Below are 19,992 nucleotides of genomic sequence, written 5' to 3' on the forward strand. Positions count from 1 at the left end.
ATGGTTCCTTCTCCTTAAGATTGCTAGTCAAATCTGCCTCATTACACATCACCAAATCCAGAATTGCCTGTTCCCTAGTGGGCTTGACTATAAACTGCTCCAAAAACAAAATCTTATACTCATTCCACAAATTCCCGTTCTGATTTTTCCAGTTCACGTGCATATTAATGCATTTTCGGATTATTGTAATATTGTCTTTTTTACATGCCTTTTCTCCCTCCTGATTTATTTCCTTCCTCACATTCTGACTACTGCTAGGTGCTTTATCCTTTTCAGTTCCTCAACTCTACCTACACAGGTTTTACATTTTCCAACGCTATATACTGCTTGCTAGCGATTTAATTTCTTTATAACAAGGCATATCCATCTCCTCTGGCCATATGCCTCTACCTTCTATAGGATACTTATCCCTGGATATTTTGCTCCCAGGTCTGATGTCCTTGCAGCTACAACATCATACCTGCCAAGTTCAGTCTGTGCTGTAAGCTTCTGACCTTGTTTCGTACACTGTGTGAGTTTAAGTCCTGCATTGAATAACTTCCTTTCATAGTTGTCCCCTTATCCTGAAGTTAGATTTCTAACCCTTTGCACACTCTCTATCCCATTAATTGTTCTGGAAATGTTAATATTCCCTGCCAGATTCTGCCCCTACTCCCCTGCCCCCACTCTTTACATGTCTCCATAATTTTCTATGCAACTGAACCCACACAATCCCATCACTCCACCCACAGCCCTGGTTATGCGATTTGCCAGGACGCTGGTCTCAGCATGACTCAGGTGGAGCCTGTTCCATTGGAATAGCTCTCTCCTTCCCCAGTACTCATGTCAATGTCCCATGGATTCAAACCATTTCTCCCATATCAATCGTTGAGCCATGAGTTCACCTCTTTAATCTTGTTGACCCTGTGCCAATTAGCTCATGACTCAGGCAGTAATCCAGAGATTATTCCCCCTCTAATTTAGGCTCCAGCCACTCATATTCCCTCAAAACAGCCTCCTTTTCTTTCTACCTATTCTCATATATGTACCATAACAACTGGATCGTTCAACTCCCATTCCAAGTTCCTCTGTAGCCCAGATGAGATATCCAGAACCTGGTCACCAGATAGGAAACACAGCCTTTGGAATGCTTGATCCTGGTCAAAGAACAATGTCTATTCTCTTGCCTATACAGTTCCCAATTACACTTACATTTCCCTTTTCTCCTTTTCATGAATGGCTTTCTGTACCATTGGGCTATGATCAATTTGCTCATCCTCCCTACAGCCCACACTCTCATCCACACAGGGAGCAAGAACCTCAAATCTGTCAGACAAGCTCAAGGGCTGAGGCTCCTTCAGCACTACCTCATGTATCTCTCTACCTGCCTCACTCATAGTTACCCCTTCCTCACCGCTGACTAAATTCAAGGTTGTTAATCAGATAGGTGTGACTGCCTCCTGAAACAAAGTCCAGATAACTCTCCCTGTCTCTGATTTTTTTTATATGGGACTAAGCACAGCTTTACTATTAGCAGGTTGTCTGGGAACATGCAACACTTCACATGAAACAAGCAGCAACTTCTTTCCCTTTGTTTTATTTGAACATATACAGAAAATTAGATATTGCTCTTCAATGTTGGTATACCAATTATGCTGTCGGAACTGGCCCTGGCTGTTGTATCACAGGTTGCTCTGGTTTGCCTCCCTTCTGTTCCAAAATAGGTGTAGTTGGTAAGATCTCCTCCTTGGGCTCAACAATGCTGACATGATCAGGCAGAGGTTTCTTGGGTCCAATTTTACCACTTGGGTCCCATGGCAGCATGACCATAACTTTAATGCCCAATACACCCTGTCTTAGCAGTACATGTCGTACAGCTGTACCCACATAGTGGTTCTTCAACCCATCAACAAGTTTCATGGACTTGGCTCTCTGGTCTTGAGTTTTCCGGACATCACCACCTCATAGCCTTTGGCTCCACTTTCCATAATGAAGCGAAGAACACCGTAACAGGCTCTACGTACTGCCAGACCTCCTAACAACTTGTATTGGAGGGATTCTGCCTGAGCAGTAGCACAAAGCCCTCTGGTGGCAACCTTTTCAGCATAAAGGTCAACACTCCCCTCTGGGAAACCAAATCGCTTCTGAACAGCAGTAGTCAGCTCACGGATTCGGCAACCTTTCTCACCCAGCACATTCTGAGTCCTGGTCTCTGATTTTTTTTAATTTCAAAAATAAACTTTATTCATAAAATTATTTGGGTCTCTTTACAATTGGTCATGCCATTTCTTATGCACACCTTACATTACTTTACATACAGACATCAAAATTTATTTTTCCTATATACAAGTCAGTACATTTACTATCCAGCTCTTCTGCTGAGGCATCAGCAGAGCCCAAATGACTGGATGGGCCCCCTGTTCTTCTTAGGCAGGCAGAACTTACACGGTGGTCTTTCCCCACCGCACCTTGGCAGCAGCTGCCCCAAGCTTCAGCACGTCCCTCAACACGTAGTCCTTGACTTTGGAATGTGCCAGTCTGCAACACTCAATCGGGGTCAACTCCTTCAGCTGGAAGGTCAACAGGTTTCGGACCGCCCAGAGAGCGTCCTTCACCGAGTTGATGATCCTCCAGGCACAGTTGATGTTCATCTCGGTGTGCGTCCCGGAGAACAGGCCGTAGAGCACGGAGTCCCATGTCACGGCGCTGCTCAGGACGAACCTCGACAAACACCACTGCACTCCTCTCCAGACTTCTTCTGCATAGGCACATTCCAGAAGGTGGTGTGTAACAGTCTTGTCCCCCCCGCAGCCACTTCAAGGGCAGCATGTGGTGCAGGAGAGAGTCCGGGAGTGCATAAAGGATCTCACAGGCAGAGCCCTTCTCACCACCGGCCAAGCCATGTCTTGGTGCTTGTTGGAATGTTCTGGCGATGAGGCATTCTGCCAAATGGCTTTTACAGTCTGCTCAGGGAACCGCTCGATAGGATCCGCCCTCTCTTTTTCCCAAAGGGTCTCAAGGACACTACGTGCTGACCACTTCCTGATGGACTTGTGGTCAAAGGTGTTTTTCTTCATAAACTTCTCCACGAAGGACAGGTGATACGGAACGGTCCAACTACTCAGAGCGTTCCGCGGCAGCGAGTCCAGGCCCATCCTTCACAACACCGGGGACAGGTAGAACCTCAGTACGTAGTGGCACTTGGTGTTTGCGTACCAGGGATCCACACACAGCTTGATGCAGCCACACACAAAGGTGGCCATCAGGGTGAGGGTGGCATTGGGTGTGTTTTTTTCCCCCGTTGCCCAGATCTTTATACATCGAGTCCCTTCGGACCCGGTCCATCTTTGATCTCCATATAAATTAGAAGATGGCCCGGGTGACTGCAGCGGCACAGGTTCTGGGAATAGGCCAGACCTGTGCCACATATAACAACACTGACAGTGCCTCACACCTGATGACCATGTTTTTTCTCACGATGGAGAGTGACCGTAGCTTCCATCTGCCCAGTTTCTGCCTCACTTTGCTGATACGCTCCTCCCAAGACTTGGCGCACGCCCCAGCCCCTCCGAACCAAATACCCAGCACCTTCAGGTGGTTGGTCCTGACGGTGAAGGGGATCGAGGATTGGTCGGCCCAGTTCCTGAAGAGCACGGCCTCGCTCTTGCCTCGGTTTACCTTGGTCCCCGAGGCCAGTTCGAACTGGTCACATATGCACATGAGTCTGCACGGACAGCAGATCCGAGCAGAAAACGGCAACGTCATCTATGTACAGGAAGGCCTTAACCAGCAGGCCCCCGCTGCCAGGAATAGTCACCCCTCTCAGGCTCGTATCCTTTCTGATGCACTCGGCAAATGGCTCTATGCAGCACACAAACAAGGCAGGAGAGAGAGGGCAGCCCTGCCTGACTCCAGATCTGACTGGGAAGTTATCTGATTCCCACCCATTGATTGAGACTGCACTAACAATGTTGGTGCAGAGCAGTCTGATCCAATTAGCAATTCCCTCCCTGAAGCCCATTTTGGAGAGAACATCTCTTACATACATGTGTGATATCCTGTCAAAGGTTTTCTCCTGGTCCAGGCTGATGAGGCAACTGTCCAACCCTCTGTCCTGCATGCAGACAATCACATCCCTGAGGAGTGCGAGTATCAAAGTTCAGACTTCAATTCACCAACTCTTTAAGGATACAACACTTACTATAGATGTGACCACTGTGAACCAGCTTCCAAGTCATGTAGGTACAGCACATCACCTGGCCGTGCATCTCTATTTTATTTCCTTAGTTCCTAATTTGATTTTTTAAGAATTTCCTACTGGTTTTTAGTTTGTAATCTGTAAATATTTGCCCCATTTGCCTTCAGTCTGAAAGTAACCTGTATTAGATAGTCAAATTAGTAACTATTCCCAAGCAATGAGCTTACTGTTTTGCTGTGATGTCACTTTTTCTTTTATATTGGGTCCTTGATCCTGGACTTTAATTTATCCTGTTAAAAAAAGTTTAAACAGGATAAATTAACAGACAGTAAACTCAAAGCCCCTCTTCCACTCTGTGCTGAATCCCCACGTTGCCTCTAAATTCCCTAAACTACATACATACCCAGTTGACCAATGTCTTACTCTGGATGTAATCTCTCATTCCTGACTGCATGCAGCTTACTCTGGATAACGGCCTTATACAACAAAGAGAAAGAGCAAGAGAGTGTGTCATTGAGAGAGAGTGAGAGACAGAAGTGACAAAAGTGACAATCTTTTTCTTTAAAAAGACTGAGCATGCTCAGGAATTGTGCTGAAACAAAAGTAGATGCAGCGTATTCAGGTGTCTCCCTAATTCACAAACTACAATAAAGCAAAAATGCATCATTAAGATGTGCATTAAATGGGGAATGTCTGTAATTGCTTTCTCATCTCATGCAAGCATCTCAAAGCCCAGTTCTACATAACTTGGTAGGACCTTTAATGTTTAGCTGAAATGATAGATCAGGGAGATGGGAGTCTGCTTGATATTTCATGTGAAGAGTGAGTGGTCATTTTATAAGTATTGGTGGGTTACTTGACTGTAGAGCGCATGTGCCTTTATTGAGGAAGATCTGACACCTTGCAGCACAATTTGCCATGCTCTGTCAGTAGCTGTCCACAAAAAGCTGTGTCTAAAAAAAGATCAGCTGAGGCCATGGAAAGATCAGCCGTGATCTTATTGAATGGTGGAGCGGGCTCGACAGACCAGATAGCCTCCTCCTGCTCCTGGTTCTAATGTTCTTATGTTCTGTCCTACAGCTGCTATGACTTGTTCATCCTCCGGAAGGACAGAGTGCCACAGTTCTTCATTTTACTCCCAAACTCTGGTGGATGGATTCCAGTGGAAGAGGGGTATCCCTTGAAGTGTTAGCTACTCACTCCATAATGAGACCCTGAAAGGAAAGCACAAGAGATGCAACAACCAAAATCATCTCAAAATGGTGGCCAATGAGCAAGCCATGGGGCCTCTGAAGACACAGTTTCAGTGCCTGGATTAGTCAAGTAGCACTTTAAAATACACTCCAACAAGAACCTCTCTCACTGTGCAGGTCTGATAAGCTCACCATTAGTTGGTCCTCTGTTAAGGTGGAAACCTTGAATTGGGTGTTGCAGTTGGAGCAACACAGCTCATCGCTAGAAAGGGAGCGGCAGGATATAGAAGAGGAGGAGAAGGAAAGGGAGGTGGAGAGAGAATTTAAAGAACATCAAAATGCCCTGGCTGCTCAGAAGGGTGGCTAGGGACTGAGGATCTTGTCAGAGTGCGAACACTACGGGAGACCATCTGATCCAAACACAGGACACTTGAGAGTCTTTGGTACAAGAGGAACACTGTGGTATTAAACTTGGAAGCAGTCCTGGTGTCCTATTACTGACCCTGGAAGGAAAAGCAGGGTCATAGATTCTTACCAGACTGATCCACAAGCCGCAAACAAAAACAAACGAAATTGCTGGAAAAGCTCAGCAGGTCTGTCAGCATCTGTGGAGAGAAATCAGAGCGAACGTTTCAGGTCCAGTGATCTTTCCTTAGAACTGACGGGAGGTAGGAAAAAGTTATTTTTGTTTGATCCACTAGTCACCCAGTTTCAGCAGTTCCCAGCCTTTTTTGGAAATGCTGTGGTGTACTGAATAAAGGATCTGAATGGAAATGCAAGTAAAATTAATGTTTCTGGTCCTGTATATTTTTGATAACTTTCAGGAAAATGTTTTAGATTGAACATCCTGGAGGATGTTAACACATTCAAAGCCTGTGGTGTGAAGGGTGTGATTTGAAATGTTCCAGTAGCAGGGTCTCATGTATTTTTGTTGAAGACCTGCTGCATTGTGGAATCTGAAATGTAAACACAGCTGAGGGGCCTTTTGTGAAGACACCCAGTCAGGGAGCACATGCCCTGGGAAAGCGTATCAGAGAGTCTGAGTGAGATTCTCATAATTAGTCTCGATCAGAATAAGTGAAGCAAAACTATGGATAGCGTATAGATAATGAACTACAATCCTTGTCGGACAGCTGAGACTTCTCATCAGGACCACCCACTCATAAAATCAATGCTTAGAACCTATTAAGAAAATGTCTGTTTAAGGAGAAAGTTTGTTGTGCCACATAGATCTGGTTCAACAAATCAACGTGGTTGCTGCAATAAATGTCAGCGGGAAAGTTGCCAGGAGTGCTTTAATGTAAATTATGGCAGATTACCTTGACATTGAAAGGTGAGGGTAATAAAAATTGTCATAAGTTAGTGTCAGTTTTTGTTCGAATTAGAGAGTCCATTATGGCTGTAAACATCACAGTTTTATTGGCGAGATCAAATGGTGCAGCATTTATAAATAGCTGATACTTCTTTAAGCTAGACTTAGCTAACAGGCCAGCATCTTAACAGATGGAATTGAGTACACTAGTGACTCGGAAGGAATTAAATTTTTGTCCTGTAATTATGTCCACTCTCCCATTCCATCAAAATCGCTAGTGATAAGCAAAGCTTGGGATTTGATGAAGGTAAAGACAAAATACTGGAGTCCAAATGATGCCCATATAAGTGGATATAAATCAGGGTAAGGATAAATTGTTTAATTTAAACTTACGTTGAAGAATCAATCAGAATTGGATGTGTTATGAAGACTCATCATTATTAATCATTGAATCCCTACATTGTGAAAGCAGACCATTTGGCCCATCAAGTCCACACTGACCCTTCAAAGAGCATCCTACCCAGACTACTTGACACAGAAATGCTAACCACTGAGCCGCTCTGCTTGCCCAAATTAATCACTTTTTCAAATTCATGTTTAAAAGATTATGGATGGTGGTTCTTCTGAAACACTATGGAGATAGCTGGACTGAATTTGTCTTTTAAAAGGGGGCTACTGAAAGGAAATTGGGAATTTTATTTCCAAAAGTGCTTTTTGGAAGTCACATGGCTTAAGCTTATTGTTTTGACTTATTTCTGGAAAGTCACATGCCTGAGTTAATGACTATCAGTACAGTGCAGGCAGTTGAAGTGCATTACTTATGACATGACCTCCACTTGTCTGTGTTTGTAGTTCAGGCTATTAATATGCTTCCAAAATGTCCCTGGAGAAGGCTTAGCCCTCAGCCCAAATCCAAGCAGAATTCGGGTTGTTATGGTGCCCCGAAAAACCTGCAACATTGACATTGTCTGTCTAAAAACTATGTCCAACAGATCTCAATTCCTGCTGATCTGATGGCCCCCCAATATGAGAATAGAACAGAATCCCTTAAGTGTGGAAACAGGCCCTTCAGCCCAACAAGTCCACACCCACCTTCTGAAGAGTAACCCACCCAGACCATTCCCCTATCCTCTATTTACGTCTGACCAGTACATCCCTGAACACTATAGCTAATTTAGCATGGCCACTTCACCTAACCTACACATCTTTGGATTGTGGGAGGAAACCCCACACAGACATGGGGTGAATGTGCAAACTCCACACAGACAATCACCCAAGACTGGAATCAAACCCAAGTCCCTGGCACTATGAGGCACCATGCTGCTATAATCAGAGCTACTTGGTCTAGTTACCTATAGCTCTCTGAAGTTGTTAAAATTGCAGAAGATGCTGGAACAGGGAAAGCAATTATCACGAGAAGATGCAGGAATGATTTGTCCGATGATTTAAGTCAACTATGTAATTTTTGCATTCAAGCTTAAGGGAAAGAAGAGTGGGTCTAAGACTAGAACTTTAAACTTAAAGGAGGATAATTAAAAGGGAATGGAAACAGAAATAGTGATCTGGCAAATTAAGTTTCGTGATGGATCATTGGAGATGCAGGGGCTCACATTTAAAGGGATTTTCTTTTTTATTTGTTCATGGGACATGGGTGTTACAGGTAAGGGCATTGTTTATTGGCCACCCCTAATTGCCCTTGATTAGGAGGTGGTTAGCTGCATCCTTGAACTGCTGCCACTCTGCTTTGTTCGTGAATGTTGAAGTTGCTCAACGAATGGTTAAGCCCTGGATGGTGTCAAGATTCTTGAGTATTGTTGAAGTTACAATCATTCAGACAAATGGACAGTATTCTATCAGTCATGACTTATGCCTTATAGATTCAATCCATGTCATATCAATAAATGATTGAAACTAATGAAAACCACAAAGGCTCTGAGCCTGACAGCATTCTGACAATAGTCCTGAAAACTAGAGCTCCAGATCAAAAGGAATTCCAGGGGATAGATGTAAATGCTTCAGCTTTATATTTTGAACTGAAATCCTGGGCTTCCAGGTTGTGAAGTTGTGGATATTTGTGTAGTTTCCATCTCCTGTTAGTTGTGTAATGGTCTACCATTGTTCACAACTGGATATGGTAAGACTGTTGAGCTTAGACTTGATCCATTGTTTGTGAAATTTCCTAGCTCTGTCTATCACTTGTTGCTTTTGGCACCCTGTGGTATTGGTTCATCAGGTTGATAGCTCAATTTTAGGGATGCTTGGTGCTTCCCCTGGCATATCCTCCTGCACTCTCCATTGAACCCAGGTTGATCTGCTTTGATGGTAATGATTGAACATATGTATGGCCATGAGTTTATTGATACACAGGAAGTGAGTGGCTTAATTGTATTGTCGCTAGTAATAGAGAGGCCTATGATAATGTTTGGTGGGTTCAAATCCCACAATGCCAGATGGTTAAATTTGAATTCAATTAATATCTGGAGTTAAGAAGGTTGCCCAATGGTGACCATTTAATGACTGTAGGTTGTTGTAAAAGCTCATTTAGTTCACTAATGTCCTTCAGAGAAAGAATGCTGCCATGCTTACCTGGTGTAGTCTATACATAAATCCAGACGCACACCAATGTGGTTGACTCTTAACTGCCCTCTGGACAACGAGGGATGAGTAATAAGTGCTGGCCTAATCTGTGATGCACACATCCTGTGAATAAATGAAAAAAGTACAATTCTGCCACTGGTACTGATGAATGAGAGTGCTTCATGGATACCCAGTTTTGAATCGTTAGATCTGTTAAAAGTCTGTACCATTTATTTTGGTGATAGTGCCACACAACATGATGTATAGACTCAATGTGAAGGCTGGACTTTGTCTCCAAAAGGACTGTGTTGTAGTCACAGCTAACGTTATGCCTACCCTCAGTTCTTCCTCCAAGTACTGTTCACCATGGAGGACTATTGACTCCTCAGCCAAGGGAGGATGGGAGGGGTGATCAGCAGGAGGTTTTCTTGCCCATATTTGAACTAGTGCCATTAAATACCATACGGTCTGGAGTCAACATTGAAGACTCTCTTGGCAACTCCTTCCTGACCACCTACTTTTGTGCTCCATGTCTGCTGGCTCTGACCTGCTAGTGGGACAGAACATACCCAGGGATGGGGTGATGCGAATGTCTAGGCCATTGTGTGTAAGTATTACCATGTCAAGCTGTTACTTATCTAGACTGGAGGACAGTTCTTCCAATTTTAGCCTGAGTCCCCAGTATATTGATTAGAAAGATTTTGCAGTTTCCTGTCACTGTTTCTGGTTCTGAGGTTATGCCAGATGGTCCATCCAGTTTTATTTCTTTGATTAGGTTTTTATAGCAGTTAAATATAACTGAGTGGCTTGTTTGTTCAATTCAGAGGATAAATTAGAATCAGCCAAATAGCTGTGGGCCTGGAGTCACATATGGGTCATACCAGGTAAATATGGCAGATTTCCTTCCATAAGGATGAGTTTTTATGACCATTGACAATGGTTACATAATAATCATTAGCTTTCAATTCCAGATTTTGACTGAATTCAAATTTCGCCATCCTTCATGGAGGGATTTGAAATCCTCCCCATAGAATTTTCAGCTGCTGTCCTGGATTATGGTCCAGTGACATTACTCCACTGAAGAAGACTTCAAATGTATTGCTGCTGAATTTCCTCAAGGCACAAACATAGGGAGGAAAGTAAGTTGTAAAGTGGACAAACGAAGCTACAAATCGATAAATAGATTCATTAAATGTGTGGGAAAATTCTGGTAAAATGTATGAAAATATAAGGCATGGAAATATGAAAGTGATCATTCTGACTGAGCATGTGAGAACAAAGCATATTATGTAAACTTTGAGAGATTGCAGAGCTCTGCAAACTGCAAAAGGTTGGTGTGGAAGTACAAGTAATTAGGAAAGCTGACAGAATGTTAGAATGTATCATTGGGGAATTGAATACAAACATAAGGCAGTTGTATTTCAGTTATACAGGGTGTTAGTGAGACCATATCTGGAATACAATATTGATCTCCTTATTTGGGGAAGGATGTAACTGTATTATAAGCAGTTCAGAGAAGGCCTATGTGACTATTACCTGGAATGGACAGGTTGTCTGATGAGGAGAGGCTAGACAGGCTAGGCTTGTGTCTGCTGGAGTTTAGATGAGTAGGAGATTACTTGATTGAAATATTTAAGGTTCTTGCTGGATTGATGTTGAGAGGATGTTTCCTCTTGTTGGAAAGTGTAGTTGTGGGTGACATTGTTCAAAAAAAGTGTTACCCATTTCAGACAGGTTAGAAAAAATAGTCTATAGAGTCATAGAGTCACAGAGATGTACAGCACAGAAGTAAACTCTTCAGTCCAACTTGTCCATGCTGACTAGATTTCCCAAGGAGAAAGTGAGGTCTGCAGATGCTGGAGATCAAAGTTGAAACTTTATTGCTGGAACAGCACAGCAGGCCAGGCAGCATCCAGGGAACAGGAGATTCGACGTTTCGGGCACAGGCCCTTCTTCAGGAATTCAGGATTTCCCAACCCAATTGAATCTACCAGCAATCGGCCCATATCCTTCCAATCCCTTCCTATTCATATATTCATCCAGATGCCTTTTAAATGTTGCAATTGTACTAGCCTCCATCACTTCCTCTGGCAGCTCATTCCACACACGTACCACCCTCTGTGTGAAAAAGTTGCCCCTTAGGTCTCTTTTATATCTTTCCCCTCTCACCCTAAACCTATGTCCCCACAGTTCTGGACTCCCCCACCCCAGGGAAAAGACTTTGTCTATTTATCCTATCCATGCCCCTCATGATGTTATAAACCTCTTTAAGGTCACCCCTCAGTTTCCGACGCTCCAGGGAAAACAGCCCCAGCCTATTTCAATCTCTCCCTGTAGCTCAAATCCTCCAACCCTGGCAACATCCTCATAAATCTTTCCTGAACCCTTTCAAGTTTCACAATATTTTTCCGATAGGAAGGAGACCAGAATTGCACGCAATATTCCAACAGTGGTCTAACCAGCTGTACAGCTGTAACATGACCTCCCAACTCCCATACTCAATACTCTGACCAATAAAATAAAGCATACCAAACACCTTCTTCACTATCCTACCCACCTGCGACTCCACTTTCAAGGAGCTATGAACCTGCTCTCCAAGGTCTCTTTGTTCAGCAACACTCCCTAGGATCTTACCATTAAGTGTATAAGTCCTGCTAAGATTTGCTTTCCCAAAATGCAGCACCTCGCATTTATCCAAATTAAACTCCATCTGCCATTTCTCGGCCCATTGGCCCATCTGATCAAGATCCCGTTGTAATCTGAGGTAACCTTCTTCACTGTCCACTACACCTCCAATTTTGGTGTCATCTGCAAACTTACCAACTATACCTGTTATGGTCACATCCAAAACCTTTTTTTAATGGTGAAAAGTAGTGAACCCAGCACCGATCCTTGTGGCATTCCAATGGTCACAGGCCTCCAGTCTGAAAAACACCCTCCACCACCACCTTCTGTTTCTACCTTTGAGCCAGTTCTGTATCCAAATGGCTAGTTCTCTCTATATTCCATGAGATCTAACCTTGCTAATCAGTCTCCCATGGGAATCTTATCAAACGCCTTACTGAAGTCCATATAGATCACATCTACTGCTCTACCCTCATCAATCCTCTTAGTTACTTCTTCAAAAAACTCAATCAAGTTTGTGAGACATCAGTTCCCACACACAAAACCACGTTGACTATCCCTAATCAGCCCTTACTTTTCCAAATACATGCACATCCTGTCCCTCAGGCTTCCCTCCAATAACTTACCCACCACCGACATCAGACTCACTGGTCTATAGTTCCCTGGCTTGTCCTTACCACCCTTCTTAAACAGTGGCACCACGTTAGCCAACCTCCAGTCTCCTGGCACCTCACCTGTGACTATCGATGATACAAATATCTCAGCAAGGGGCCCAGCAATCACCTCTCTAGTTTCCCACAGAGTTCTAGAGTTCACCTGATCAGGTCCTGGGTAGTTATCCACTTTTATGTGATTCAAGACATCCAGCACTTCCTCCTCTGTAATATGGACATTTTTCAAGGTGTCACCATCTATTTCCCTACATTCTATATCTTCCATATCCTTTATATCCTTTTCCACAGTAAATACTAATGCAAAGTACTCGTTTAGTATCTCCCCCATTTTCTGCAGCTCCACAGAAAGGCCGCCTTGCTGATCTTTGCAGGGCCCTATTCTCTCCCCAGTTACCCTTTTGTCCTTAATATATTTTTAAAAACCCTTTGGATTCTCCCTCACTCTATTTGCTAAACCTATCTCCTTTTTGCCCTCCTGATTTCCCTCTTAAGGACACTCCTACTTCCTTTATACTCTTCTAAGGATTCACTCGATCTAAACTGTCTATACGTGACATATACTTTCTTCTTTTTCTTAACCAAGCCCTCAATTTCTTTAGTCATCCAGCATTCCCTATACCTACCAGCCTTTTCTTTCACCCTGACAGGAATATACTTTCTCTGGATTATCATTATCTCATTTCTGAAGGCTTCCCATTTTCCAGCCGTCCCTTAACCTGCGAATATCTGTGCCCAATCAGCTTTTAAAAGTTCTTGCCTAATACCGTCAAAATTGGCCTTTCTCCAATTTAGAACTTCAACTTTTAGATCTGCTCTATCCTTTTCCATCGCTATTTTAAATCTACTAGAATTATGGTCGCTGGCCCCAAAGTGCTCCCCCACTGACACCTCAGTCACCTGCCCTGCCTTATTTTCCCAAGAGTAGGTCAAGTTTTACACCTGCTCTAGTCAGTACATCCACATATTGAATCAGAAAATGTTCTTGTACACACTTAACAAATACCTCTCCATCTAAACCTCTAACACTATGGCAGTCCCAGTCGAGGTTTGGAAAGTTAAAATCCCCTACCATAACTACCCTATTATTCTTACAGATAGCTGAGATCTCCTTACAAGTTTGTTTCTCAATTTCCCTCTGACTATTGGAGGGTCTATAATACAATCCCAATAAGGTGATCATCCCTTTCTTATGTCTTAGTTCCACTCAAATAACTTCCCTGGGTGTATTTCCCAGAATATTCACCCTCAGTGCAACTGTAATGCTATCCCTTATCAAAAATGCCACTCCCCCTCCTCTCTTGCCTCCCTTTCTGTCCTTCCTGTAGCATTTGTATCCCAGAACATTAAGCTGCCTGTCCTGGCCACCCCTGAGCCATGTTTCTGTAATTACTATGATATCCCAGTCCCTTGTTCCTAACCATGCCCTGAATTCGTCTGTCTTCCGTGTTCGGCCTCTTACATTGAAATAAGTGCACTTTAATTTATAAGTCACAGAGTCATAGAGATGTACAGCATGGAAACAGACCCTTCGGTCCAACCCGTCCATGCCGACCAGATATCCCAACCCAATCTAGTCCCACCTTGTTCTCTGCTTTGTCCTTGCCTGCCCTGACTGTTTGTCTCGCTTCTTTTTTCAACTGTACCAGTCTCAGATTGATCTCTTTCCTCACAATCTCCATGGGTCCCACCCCTACCCCCCACTCTCCATCTTACTAGTTTAAGTCCTCCCGAGCAATTCTAGTAAATCTCCCAGCCAGTATACCAGTCCCCTTCCAATTCAGGTGCAATTCGTCCTTCTTGTACAGGTCACTTCTATCCCAGAAAAGATTCTAATGATTCAAAAATGTGAATCTTCTCCCATACACCAGCTCCTCAGCAATGCATTCATCTGCTCTATCCTCCTATTCCTGCCCTGACTAGCTCGCAGCACCGGGAGTATTCCAGATATTACTACTCTCGAGGACATACTTTTTAAATTCCTGCCTAACTCTCTATATTCTCCCTTCAGAATCTCATCCTTTTCCCTCTATTGTCGTTGGTTCCAATGTTTACAATGACTTCCTGAGGGTCTCTCTCCCCCTTGAGAACATTCTGCACCCTCTCTGAGACATCCTTGATCCTGGCACCAGGGAGCAACACACCATTCTGATTTTTCGCTGCTGGCCACAGAAACATCTGTCTGTACCTCGGACTATAGAGACCCCTAACACAATTGATCTCTTGGAAGCTGACATACCCCTCATTGCATTAGAGCCAGTCTCGATACCAGAAACCTGGCTGTTCTTGCTACATTCCCCTGAGAATCCATCACCCCCCACATTTTCCAAAATAGCATACTTGTTTGAAATGTAGATAGCCACAGAAGACTCATGCACTACCTGCCTCCCTCTCTTACCTTTCCTGGAGTTAACCCATCTATGTGACTGTATCTGAGACTTTTCTCCCTTCTTATAACTACCATCCATCACATCCCCTTGCTCTTGTAAATTCTTCATTGCCTCTAACTGTCTCTCTAACAGATCCATTCGATCTGATAGGATTCACAACCAACCACATTTATTATAAATATAATCTTCAGTAACCCATAAACTCTCCCTAAACTCCCACATCCGACAAAAAGAGCACATCACTCTATGAAAGGCCATTTTTGTTTCTTTTACTCTACTGACCCAGAAAATAGCATTGTCTTATACCTCTACAAAGTACTGCTCCAGGCTAACGTAATACTTATGGCTTATATTTTTAAGTTTAATCAAGAGACATATCTCAATAATACATATAATCAAGAAAGAACTCACAGCTCACTACTGCAGACTTACTTTAAGGCCACACTTAAAATATCCGCTTATCTGTTTCTGTGCTGTGACCTCTTCCAAAGATCTGTTGTGAATTTCACTGTTTGTTAGTTTTCCCAGACACGCTCCGATGTCCAGTGATACATGAACTCAAACAGCAAAGGCAGTAACTATGTCAGGGAGCAATGTCGATTTCTCTCTCTCTCTCTCTCCTGCACTGACCTCACCACGTGTTTCCTTTGTCTGTTCCTCTCCCTTCTAAAAGTGCTGTTGTTTTGACATTTCTTTTCACCAATGTTCCAAAACAATGCAACAGCATATAAAACAGTAATTGCTGCTCCTGGAATTTGAGGAAATCACCTCCAACACCTAAAATACCTCAAAAAAAAAGGAGCAGCTGTTACAGCCAGAAATTTTTCCCTATTTGAGGGCTATGAGGAACTCTCATCCTACAGTAGAAGCAGTCTTTGAATATTTTTGATGTGGATAGATTCTTGATAAATGAAGGAGTGAAAGATTATCAGGGATAGATGGGAATTTGCAGTAATTTGATCGCCATGATTTATTGCATGCTGGCGCAGGCTCAAGAGACCAAGTAGTGAATTCTTGCTTTTAATTCATGTGTTATGTAATTAACAGCAGCCAAACAACAAGTTAAATGTTGCAGTGATAAATATAAAAGTGTTACAAAGTAGGCAGAAATATATCATCGAAATATTCAATGTACAGAACAGAATGAACACAGAAAACCTTAAGAATGGAATTGATGAATAATAGTGAATCTTTCATCCTTCTCAATGTTGGGGCTTTGGCAACAAACAAAAAAAAAGCAAAATGATACATTCTCAGAAGTCTCAATTACAAACCTACAAAGCTAATTCAGAGGCTTGGTAGTGAGTCCACTTCTGCTGCTCAAATTCTGCAGTTTTTCTCTCCAGGCAGGAATGTTTGAGTGAATTCACTGGGAATGACTGCAGTTGTCCCCGTTTAATATGCTGGCCCAGAATTCCACCCTTGGACACCTATCATGGTGAAAGCACTGAAAAAGCCAAATGAGGGCACCATTTGTTTCTGTATCAGTGTTTATCATGTGTAGAAATGTTTCCAACAGTTCTTTGATCGCTGGGTAAAGGGGACAATTTAGACAAAGATTTAGACAAAGGTGTTTGCTCGAGAGCATGGTGATGGAAAAGCACAGCACGTCAGGCAGCATCCGAGGAGCAGGAGAGTCAATGCTTCGGGCAAAATCCCTTAATCAGGAATGAGGCTGGGAGCCTCGGGGATGGAGAGATAAATGGCAAGGGGGTGGGGCTAGGGTGAAGGCAGCTGAGAGTGGACAGGCCTTTGTGGAGTCCAGGTGAGCTTCTGGAATTTGTAAGCCCAATGATTAGATTAGATTCCCTACAGTATGGATACAGACTGTTCAGCCCAACAAGTCCACACCAACCCTCCGAAGAGTAACCCACCCCCCTACCCTACCCTGACAAATGCACCTAACACTATGGGCAATTTAGCATGTCCAATTCACCTGACCTGCACAACTTTGGGTTGTGGGAGGAAACCAAAGCACCCGGAGAAAACCCATGCAGACACGAGGGGAATATGCTAAACTCCACACAGCCAGTCACCCAAGGCAGGAATCGAACCCATGTCCCTGGCACTGTGAGGCAGTAATGCTGACCACTGAACTACTGTGCTGCCCGAAAATGTTATCTGGCTCTCTGGATTAACAATCCAGCAATAATCCAAAACGTCGATTCTTCTGCTCCTTGGAATCTGCCTGACCTGCTGTTCTTTTCCAGCGCCACACTCTCAACTCTGATCTCCAGCATCTGCAGTCCTCACTTTCACCTAGAGGAAGGATGTGGGATGTTGCCTGGAATTTGTTAGCTATGAGGAGAGGTTGGACTAAACTTGGATTGATTTTGCCAGAGCATCAGAGACTAAGGTGCGATTGAAGTATATACAATTATGAGAGGCATGGATAAGGTGGATAGTTGGAGTTTTTTTTCCCAGGGTGGAAATGTCAAATACTAGAGGGTACAGGTTTAAGGTGAGAAGGAGAAAGTTTAAAAGAGATTATGAGAGAAGTTTCTTCCACAGAGGCTGGTGGAACACACTGCTGGGGAGGTAATAGAAGCAGACGCATAGCAATGTTTAAAAGGCATTTAGACAGACAAATGAAGAGGAAGGAAAAAGATGGATATAGACCATGTTTAGACAGATGGGATTCTTTAGAATGGCGTCATGGCCAGCACAGACATGAAGGGCCTGTTCCTGTGCTGTACTGTTCTATGTTCTATGTAAAACTGTACATAATACTCCAGCTGAGGTGTAACTCATGTTTAAACTCATCATAACATCCCTGTTCTTGTACTCTGTGCTTATTATAATATAGAATAGTATCATGTCTCTCTTCTCTATTTTAATGTTTTTCCAGACAACCAATGCTTCCTGCTTTTTAATATCAACATGCTCTAGAATAGCAATAGATTGTCATCAGCCCTGTCCTTCTCCTTGGTGAATATTGTTGTGAAGTACTTATGAAGGACTTCAATCACGTCCTCTGGCTCCATGCATAAATTTCTTCCTTTGTCCTTGAGTTGACCTACGCTTTCCCTAGTTACCCTTTGCCTCCTAATATACCTTTAAAATGCTTTAGGATTCTTCTCAATTCTAATTCACTACAACACAGTACAACACCCGAACAGCTCCGTTATCTCACTAAGCCTGTGCTGATTTCTAATCCTTATTTAGACCAGCTAGTTATTGCCCATAGGCTATTAGCCTAAAATATTTTAAAGCCTCTTTAGCTTAAGTTCCTTTCTGCTCCATTTATATTCCTCAAGAGTCTTTTTTGATTTCTGGACCTCCACCGCCCTCTGGGTGAAAAAGGTTTACCTCAAATCCCCTTGAAACTTCCTGCCTTTCAGTTTAAAATTATGCTCCCTTGTATTGACCCTTTGGCTAAGGGGAACAACTGCTTTCTATTCAGCCTGCCCGTGCCCCTCATAATCGTATGCATCTCCATCGGGTCCCCTTCTGTACTCCAAAGACCTTGTCCAGCCTCTCTTCATGGCTAAAATGTACCATCTCAGGCAACATCCTGGTTAATCTCCTCTGCATCCCCACTAGTGCAATCACATCTTTCCAATAATGTGAGCACAATTACACTCAGTACTCCAGCTGTAGCCTAACCACTGGGTTTGTACAGCTCCAACATAACTTCCCAGCTCTCATAATCTTTGCCATGTCTGATAAAGGCAAAGTGATCCATATGGCTTCTTAACCACCCCTAAAACCTGTCTATATCTTCTGGGATTTGTGGATAAGCACCCGAATATCCCTTTGTTCCTTTGAGTTTCCCAGTGCCCTGTCATTCATTGAGTATTCCCTTGTCCTGTTCCTTCTTCTAAATTTCGTCTGCCACTGATCTGCCCATTTGACCAATCTATTTATATCCTCCTGTAATCTACCACCTTCCTCCTCACTATCAAACACCCAGCTAATCTTTATGTTGTCTGTATACTTCATAAATATAGCCCACAATTTATTTACGATATATCGGTTAGGGCAAAGAGAGATTTGATGAAGTTTTTAAAATCATGAGGGTTTTGGAGAGAGGTGATAGGCTCATCATTGGATCAAGAACCAGAAAGCGCAATTTTAAAGAGCTTGCAAGGGAACAAATGTGAGACGAGAAAAAAAATAAACAAAAAAACCCAAAAAAATTGCAGATACTGGAACTCAGAAGCAAAAAGAGAATCATAAAATCTCTACAGTATGGGAGCGGGCCTTTCAGCCCAGCAATTGCACACCAACCCTCTGAAGAGCGTCTCACCCCATCCCACTCCCCTACCTTATCACCCTCCATATCCCATGGCTAATCCACCTGGCCTGCATATCCCTGGACCCTATGGGCAATTCAGCATGACCAATCCACCTAAGCTGCACATCTTTGGACTGTGGGAGGAAACCGGAGCACCCAGAGGAAACCCACGCAGACACGGGGAGAATATGCAAACTCCATGCAAACAATCGCCCGAGGGAGGAATTGAACCCAGGTCCCTGGCGCCGTGAGGCAGTAGTGCTAACCACTGAGAAATTGCTGGAAAAACTCAACAGGTCTGGCAGCAACTGTCACATTTTGGGTCCAGTGACCCTTCTTCAGAACCTCTTCGGTTTTTCCAGCAATTTCTGTGTTTGTTTCTGAGAGAAAAAAAACATTTTTATCAGGAATTAATTATAATCTGGAATGCATTGTCTAGAGTTGTGGTGGAGGTAGGTTCAATTTATATATTGAATAAATTATTAGGTGGTTAGTTAAATAGAAACAATGTGCAGGATTAAGGAGAAAGGGCAGGAGACTGGCACAAAGTTAAAATGCTCAGAGAGTCAGTGAACAAGCCGAAGGCTGGAAGAACACAGCAAGTCAGGCAGCATCAGGAGGTGGAGAAGCCAACATTACGGTCAACATTTCAAGTCCTGAACCAGTCCTGAAGAAGGGTTACACCTGAAATATTGACTTCTCTACCTTTTGATCCTGCCTGGTTTGCTGCATTCTTCCAGCCTCCTGCTTGTTCTACCTTGGATTCCAGCATCTGTAGTTTTTTTGTCTCTAACAGAGAGTCAGTGCAGA

General features: G+C 43.3%; 1 pseudogene; it reads right to left on the bottom strand.

Annotated features, from left to right (window-relative positions):
• Positions 1-1,616: 1,616 nt before the first annotated feature.
• LOC122539991 (small ribosomal subunit protein uS3 pseudogene) lies at positions 1,617-2,114 on the bottom strand (annotated as a pseudogene).
• Between the last annotated feature and the right edge of the window lie 17,878 nt (positions 2,115-19,992).

The sequence above is a fragment of the Chiloscyllium plagiosum genome, unplaced genomic scaffold (genome assembly GCF_037043375.1).
Source record: "Chiloscyllium plagiosum isolate Xiang-an unplaced genomic scaffold, Cpla_swu_hap1 HiC_scaffold_3, whole genome shotgun sequence".
In the NCBI taxonomy this organism is placed as follows: domain Eukaryota; kingdom Metazoa; phylum Chordata; class Chondrichthyes; order Orectolobiformes; family Hemiscylliidae; genus Chiloscyllium; species Chiloscyllium plagiosum.